Below are 7,784 nucleotides of genomic sequence, written 5' to 3'. Positions count from 1 at the left end.
TTAGAATACCGAGACAACACTTAAAAATCAACAAGCTTCGATCCAAGGGCTTGAAACTCAGATAGGTCAGTTCACTAAACTGATATCTGAAAGACCACTAGGAAGCCTACCAAGCAACATTAAATCTAACCCAAGGGTGCAACTCAACGCGATTTCCATTCAAGATGAGGAAGGGTTAGTTGCAAAACCAAGGCTAGAAACGGTGGTAAGCAAAGGTAAGAATGAGGTAGGCCAAAATGACCTAAAGCCGATGAGTACAGAATTTAAACCTCATGTGCCATACCCCAATGCGATAAGGAAAGACCGATCAGACGAACAATTTGGTAAATTTTTTAAACTTTTAAAAAAACTACATATTAACTGACTGCTTATTAAAGCCCTTTCGTAGATGCCAAACACAGTCAAGTTTTTAAAGGAGCTTTTAACAAAAAAACGAAAGTTGGATGAGGCGTTGCATGTAGAGTTGAACGCAGTTTGTTCAGCCATATTACAGAATAAGTAGCCCAACAAATTGAAGGATCCAGGGAGTTTTACGATTCCTTGTTTAATTGGTAGTTTAGATGTTTATCATGCATTGGTTGACTTAGGGGCAAGCAATAATGTTATGCCTTATAAAATGTTTAAACAGCTAGGTCTTGGGAAACCCAAACAAACTAGGATGAGCATTCAATTGGATGATAAAACCATTAGATTTCCTAGGGGTATCATTGAAGATGTTCTTGTTAAGATCGATAAATTTATATACCCAGTAGACTTTGTTGTTCTAGACATGGAAGAGGATAGTAACGCACCTTTAATTTTAGGACGACCCTTTTTAGCGATTTCTAGAACCATTATTGATGTTGGTATAGGTGAACTCACACTTTGTGTAGGAGATGAAATAATCACCCTTTAAGCTCGTAATTCGAGTAACACATCAAAAATTGAAGGTGGTTGTATAAATCATTCTACTAGTACTGGTCATGTGGTGACACCCTTTATGTAGGAAATAGTTTCGAAGAATACATATGAGCCGTGTTCAAACAACAACAAAGGACCTATCTATGAAGAACAAATGTTACAAATCGAGGAGCTAGATGAATGGCGGACACAGAAACCGAGAACACCCGATAAATCGAAACCAAGTCAGGACAAGCTCAATACCTCACCAAATCAACTTAAGGCTGGAGACAAAGTACTACTAGATACAGCAGATCCTCGCATTGCCACTCTTAAACCTAATGAAGAAATTCCTCTTACGGTACTTAGTATTTTCCCATATGGTACAACCGAGGTAATTCATCCCAAATTCGACACGTTTAAGGTAAACAATACCCGTATTAAACCTTATGTTGATAAAGTTGATAGCAGAGATGAGGAGTGTAAACTCCTTGCACCACATTGACCATGCAGAAGAGAGATAAGTCGAGCTTAGACTATAAATAAGCACTTCTCGGGAGGCAACTCAAGCATTAACAGTGTTAATTTCTTTAAAATTTTAGTTTTTAACATCTAACATACTAAATGAATCATGGAACACAGAATTTCAAAAGACTACATTGCCAGGCACAATGGTGTGCATTAGGCCGTGTGAAAACAGGGCAAGATTTTTTCCCTAATGATAAATCGTAAATTATACATATTTTTACCCCATGTTTAATTCATTTTATGGATGATTTCTCATTAGAATTGGTGAATTCGAATCTCCTAATGCTTTAATTTTATGTTTTATCCTTAGATGAGCATAGGAGAGCGAAAGAAGTGAGAAATGGGCCAAAAACATAGAAAATGGGCCAAGGTACGTAATCAACACAGTCTGGACCTCCTCACACGGGCAGACCACACAGCCGTGTCAATTTGGCAAGCTCGAATACGGCCTGAAGTAATCGAACACGGGCATGTGCCACGAGCGTGTCCCTACCGAGCCCAAGTTGAGTCCAATTCAGAAAAGGCCAATTTTGAGGGCCTTTAGGCATTCTAAAGCCTATAAATACACCCTAAAGGAGGAAGAAAGGGAGACACAGAAGAGGGAGTAAAGAATTACTCCAAGGAAGCCGATTGATTCATCTCAGAAGCCAGATTCATCATCAAGACTGAAGATCACTCCTCAATTTCCCTTCAGGAGTTTTGGGTTTTCTTTATGTTTTGTATTCTTTATTTTTCTGAGATGTTTTCTTATTTAGTTATGAACTAAATCCCTTAAATACCTAAGGGGAATGAAACTTAAGATGAATCTTGTTATTATTTTCTAAATTGTATGATAAATATTTAACTTGTTCTTAATTATGTGTTCTTAATTCTTGTTTTGATATCCCAGGATACTGATTCAAGATAAGCTCTTATTCAGAGGAGGAATAGACCCTGGCTAAGAGTATATTTATCATAATTAAGCGGAGTTGATTGCGCGCCTAGGTATAGGGTGACAAGATTTTTCCGGATTAGGGTGAAACCTAATAAGGGGATTCATAGATCGAGTTAATGCAACCCTAGAGTATTAATTAGAGAAAAGTCTCGATTATTCAGTCTAGGGATTAGATGTTATTAGTCTTGAATATGGATAATAACATAACTTAGAGATCTCTACGGAACAAGTTGAATGAATAAATCATCCGATTCGGAGCCAGAATAACAAGTAAAGTCTAGGTAGATTTTTCCTTAGGTATTGTCTTAAGTCAATCGATTTTTCCCAAAAGCAATTCCTCAATTCTTCTCTCTGTGAGTTCTTAGTTTAGGTAATTAGTTAATAACCCCATTATTCTTAGGCTAGATAACAAAAAGACAGTCATTACTAATACTTTTAGTTCCTTTGGGTTCGACAATCTGGTCTTGCTAGAACTATACTACTGTTCGATAGGTACACTTGCCTATATTGCGATAATAGTTAGTTCAAGAACGAGTAATTATAAATATTTAAAACCTATCACGAAATAACTCGATCAAGTTTTTGGCGCCGTTGTCGGGGAACTGGAATATTAGGAATGCTCAATTTTTATTACTTTAGCCATTTATTTTTCTTGCAATTTAATTTAATTTAATTTTATTATTATTACTAATTAATTTACTTTTTCTTTCTCTTGGCAGGTTTTTATATTTTGTGACTAGAAGAAACCCGTCGGGACCATTACTTTTTGACGAAGAAATCGATCGTACAGTTCGTAGAAATCAAAGAGAAATAAGGTGCAACTTAAGATACATAGAGAACGAGGAAGAAGATGATACTCAACCCCAATCGAAGAGATGGCTGAAAACCAAGGCAATCAGCTGCCTTCTACAATTGCGGCTAATCAAAATCCTGCTCCACGCACTATGTATGATTATGCTAAACCCTCTATAACAGGAACTGAATCTAGCATAGTTAGACTTGCTATAGCTGCAAATACTTTTGAATTAAAACCTAACACTATTTAAATGATACAACAATTTGTTCAGTTTGATGGTTTGAAGGATGAGGATCCCAACACTCATTTAGCCAACTTATTAGAACTATGCGATACATTTAAAATTAATGGCGTTTTTGATGATGTCATTCGTCTTCGGTTATTCCCTTTTTCATTGAGGAACAAAGCTAAACAGTGGTTGAACTCATTACTACGAGGGTCAATTACTACTTGGGAACAAATGACGAAACAATTTTTACTAAAATATTTTTCGCCGGCTAAAATGTCTAAATTACGTAATGATATCTCTTCTTTTGTGCAGATGGATTTAGAAACACTCTACGATGCATGGGAGAGATACAAGGACCTTCTGAGAAGGTGCCCTCACCATGGGTTACCGCTTTGGCTCATAGTACAAACATTCCACAATGGTCTGAATCCTTCGACTCAGCAAATGGTTGACGTAGTTGCTAGCAGAACCATCAATAATAAAACACCGGAAGATGCCTATGAGTTTATAGAAGACATGTCACTGAATAACTATCAATGGCAAGTCATGAGGATAAAGCCAATGAAAACAGCCGGCGTTTATAATGTCGATTCGGTCACCATGCTCTCTAATCAGGTAGAACTCTTAAATAAAAAGATTGATGGTTTTCTTAATTCTTCACAGGTTCACCCAATAATGCAGTGTGAAGCAAGTAGCGGTGGAACAAGCCATTCGGAATACCAACTTTATGGCCACAACATGGATAACAAGCAGTTAAATTACATGGGAAATAATCCTGGACCTCAAAACAATCCATACAGTAACACTTATAATGTAGGTTAGAGGAACCACCCCAATTTCTCGTGGGGCGGTCAAGGAAATCAAAGACCACAACATCCTCCGAGCTACCAACAACCACCCCACCAATAGGAAAAGAAGCCAAATCTTGAAGAGTTGCTCTCAAAGTTCATATCAGTGTTAGAAACCCATTTTCAAAACACCAAGACAGCACTTAAGAATCAACAAGCGTCGATCCAAGGGCTCGAGACTCAGATAGGCCAGCATTCCAAACTAATCTCCAAATGACCATAAGGTAGTTTGCCAAGTAATACCGAACCTAACCCAAGGGAACAACTCAACACAATTAATATTCAAGATGACGAAGGAGTCGTTGAGCCTGAACCAAAACCGAGGCACGAAACTGTGGTAAGCAAGGGTCAAGGTGAGGTAGATTATAATAAAAACAAACCAGTGCCTGTCAAATATAAACCTCATGTGCCATACCCCAACGCGACAAGGAAAGACCGCTCAGATGAACAATTTGGTAAATTCCTTAAACTCTTGAAAAAATTACATATTAACTTACTATTTATTGAAGCTCTATCACAGATGACAAATGCAATGAAATTTTTAAAAGAGCTTTTAGCAAATAAGCGAAACTTGGATGAGGCGTCGCATATGGAGCTGAACGCAGTTTGCTCGGCCATTCTCCAAAATAAACTACCCAACAAACTAAAAGACCCAGGGAGCTTTACTATTCCTTGCTTAATTGGTAGTTTAGATGTTAATCATGCATTAGCTGATCTAGGGGCTAGTATCAACGTCATACCTTACAAAATGTTTAAGCAACTAGGTCTCGGGAAACCCAAACAAACTAGGATAAGAATTCAATTAGTAGATAAAACTATAAGATTCCCTAGAGGTATTATTGAAGATGTGCTAGTTAAAATCGATAAATTTATATTTTCCATTGATTTTATTGTTCTAGACATAGAAGAGGATAGCAACACTCCCTTAATTTTAGGAAGGCCCTTTTTAGCAACTACTAAAACCATCATTGATATTGGCACAGGTGAATTTACACTTTGAGTGGGAGACAAAACAATCACCCTTCAAGCTCGCAATTCTGGCAACACATCAGGAATTGAAGGTGATCATTTAAATCATTCTACTAAAACTAACCACATGATACAACCCACTTTGCAAGAGATAAGACTGAAAGAAGTACACGAGTCATTCTCAAGTAAAGGACCTATTTATGAAGATCAAAGACTACATATCTAGGAACTCGATGAATGGCGGACGCACAAACTAAGAACCCCCAACAAACCGAAACTACGCCAAAACAAGCTCGATACATCTCAAAATCAACTTAAGGTTGGTGATAATGTCTTATTAGATGCCCCAGATCCTCACATTTTCATTACCACACCGAATGAGGAAATCCCTCTTACGGTACTCAGTATTTTTCCATTCAGTATGGTGAAGGTGAGTCATCCCAAGTTCGGCACTTTTAAGGTAAACAACACCCGATTAAAACCTTATTTTGATGAGATTGATAGCAGGAATGAGGAGAATAAACTCCTCAAACCACTATGATTATTCAACGGGAGGCAACCCGAGCACTAACAATAGTAATTTCTTTTAATTTTGGTATTTAACTCCTAACTTACTAATAGAAATATTTAATACAGGTGTTTCCGTAGAGACACGGCCAAGCACGCGGGTATGCATATGGCCGTGTGAAAACAGGGCAAAAGATTTCCCCAACACGGGCTATAATTAAACACCACGGCCATGCGATATGGTTGTGGTCAAGCCTACCAAAACAACACGGGCGTGCGACATGCCCGTGTGGAAGACCCGTGGTTGAAACTGAGAAACTAGCACAAGCGTGAGACACGCCCGTGTCTAACACCCGTGGTCAAACCTGTTAAATTAACACGGGCGTGGGGCTTGTACACACGGGCGTGGGAGAAGCAAACGAAGCTAGACACATTTGTGCGACACGACCGTGTGAACCCACACGCCCAAGGAACACGGGCTTGTACTAAATGTTAAACGAGCCCAAATTTGAAATTCGCGAATCACACGGGCTGAAATTGGGGGACACGGGCGTGTGACATGGCCGTGTACCCCAAAATTTATAAATACTCTGTACTATTCACTTTGTTCTCCATTCAAAAACCCTAACCCTAGCCACTGCAACTCCACATGGCCCTCCTGCCACGCCCGTGCACCGCCTTCAACTTCGTTTTTAATGCTCAATCTCTCTCCCTTAGCATTTGTTTACTCCTTTCACTTCTATTTTACTTATCACTAATGCTTATTATTAACATAATCTTCATTTCTTTTGAACTATTTTTCATTTTGCTCATTATTTTATCCTTTAGTTTGCATTCTTAGGTTAGTTATTATACAATGCATGTTAAAATCAAGTGATTAGGAAAACTTCATACCCATGACTTTACCATGCCCATCCTCATGACATTTCCATGCTAATGTCTCTCACGTAATTTTCATTTTTCAATTATTTATCATACATTTCATGTTGTTAGGAAAGCTTCATTCTTTTTTCTTACACATGCCATTACTACATACAATGATAAAGTCACGAAATTACTATATTAGTTATGTTTGGTTGTGGCTGAAATTCGGCTTTTTAATTGAAAATTGTATTCCTTCTACTTTGACCACTCATCAAGATGACTTGATGATTCTGATCGCAGGTACCATGTCGTCTTTAAGAGGAGAGAAAACTACCGTACCAGCCTCGAAGAAGAGGAAGGGAACGTCTTCTTCCGCGGGTCCAACATTAGAAATTCGTCACCCTCTCCTGCAGTTCCCCCGAGGTCCCCAGGAAGAACTGTTAGAAATACTTCGGGCCCAACCCTTAATTACGGACCTCTGCATTGACTAGGCTACCATAGAACAAGTTCAGATGGCTGACGCGATTCAGGCCCTCCTAACCATAGACCCTTGGGAGCTGTTCTTCGGGATTATCGAGCCGACATACCTCGAGCTCACAATGGAACTCTACTCAATGTTCCATCTTCAGACCGTAATGACAAGGTACGATGATCCCGGCACGGTCCAGTTTCGCTTAGGTGGGTTAATCCGCTAGCTAAGCATCCCAGAGTTTGGTGCTGCACTAGGCCTATGTACGGAGGAGTTTAGAAAGGAGAATGAACTACATGCTCTTAGTTTCCACATACATTTCTCTCCCTCGAAGTGCAGGCACACTTTGGCCCCTAACACAGCCTCGTACAATCCCAGCCGCTCCAAGGCATCAATTCTCCCACCATCCCTGAGGTACTTACAGGCTATTTTAGCTCACACGATTACAGGGAGGCGAGAGAGCACTAGTGTCGTCAACACCCACGACGTCTACTTCTTATGGTGCATATCGCAAGGGCACGTCATCGACCTTGCCTATTTCATCACCCTTGCGATTCAGCACCAGACGGAGCGGCATCGGAAGAGGGTCTCTCCATTGGCCCCTATGTGACTAGGCTGGCGCGACACTTCGGGCTCCTCCATACCGCAGCCCAAGAATCATCCCTCACCCTCATCGGCCAGATGTCTCCACAAGGCATCTTGAGCATGCTTAGCATGAGGATGATCGAGAGGCGCCGAGGAACCTACCCTCCCCAGTATTT

General features: G+C 39.7%; 1 non-coding gene across 1 annotated transcript; it reads right to left on the bottom strand.

Moving 5' to 3' along the window:
* Positions 1 to 3,645: 3,645 nt before the first annotated feature.
* LOC128280231 (small nucleolar RNA R71) lies at positions 3,646 to 3,752 on the bottom strand. Its single transcript, XR_008270411.1, has one exon. It is a non-coding gene; the product is annotated as a small nucleolar RNA R71 (small nucleolar RNA).
* Positions 3,753 to 7,784: the final 4,032 nt, after the last annotated feature.

The sequence above is a fragment of the Gossypium arboreum genome, chromosome 8 (genome assembly GCF_025698485.1).
Source record: "Gossypium arboreum isolate Shixiya-1 chromosome 8, ASM2569848v2, whole genome shotgun sequence".
Classification (NCBI taxonomy): domain Eukaryota; kingdom Viridiplantae; phylum Streptophyta; class Magnoliopsida; order Malvales; family Malvaceae; genus Gossypium; species Gossypium arboreum.
The sequence above is the reverse complement of the archived record's forward strand: the minus strand, read 5'-3'. Positions and strand labels throughout refer to the sequence as shown.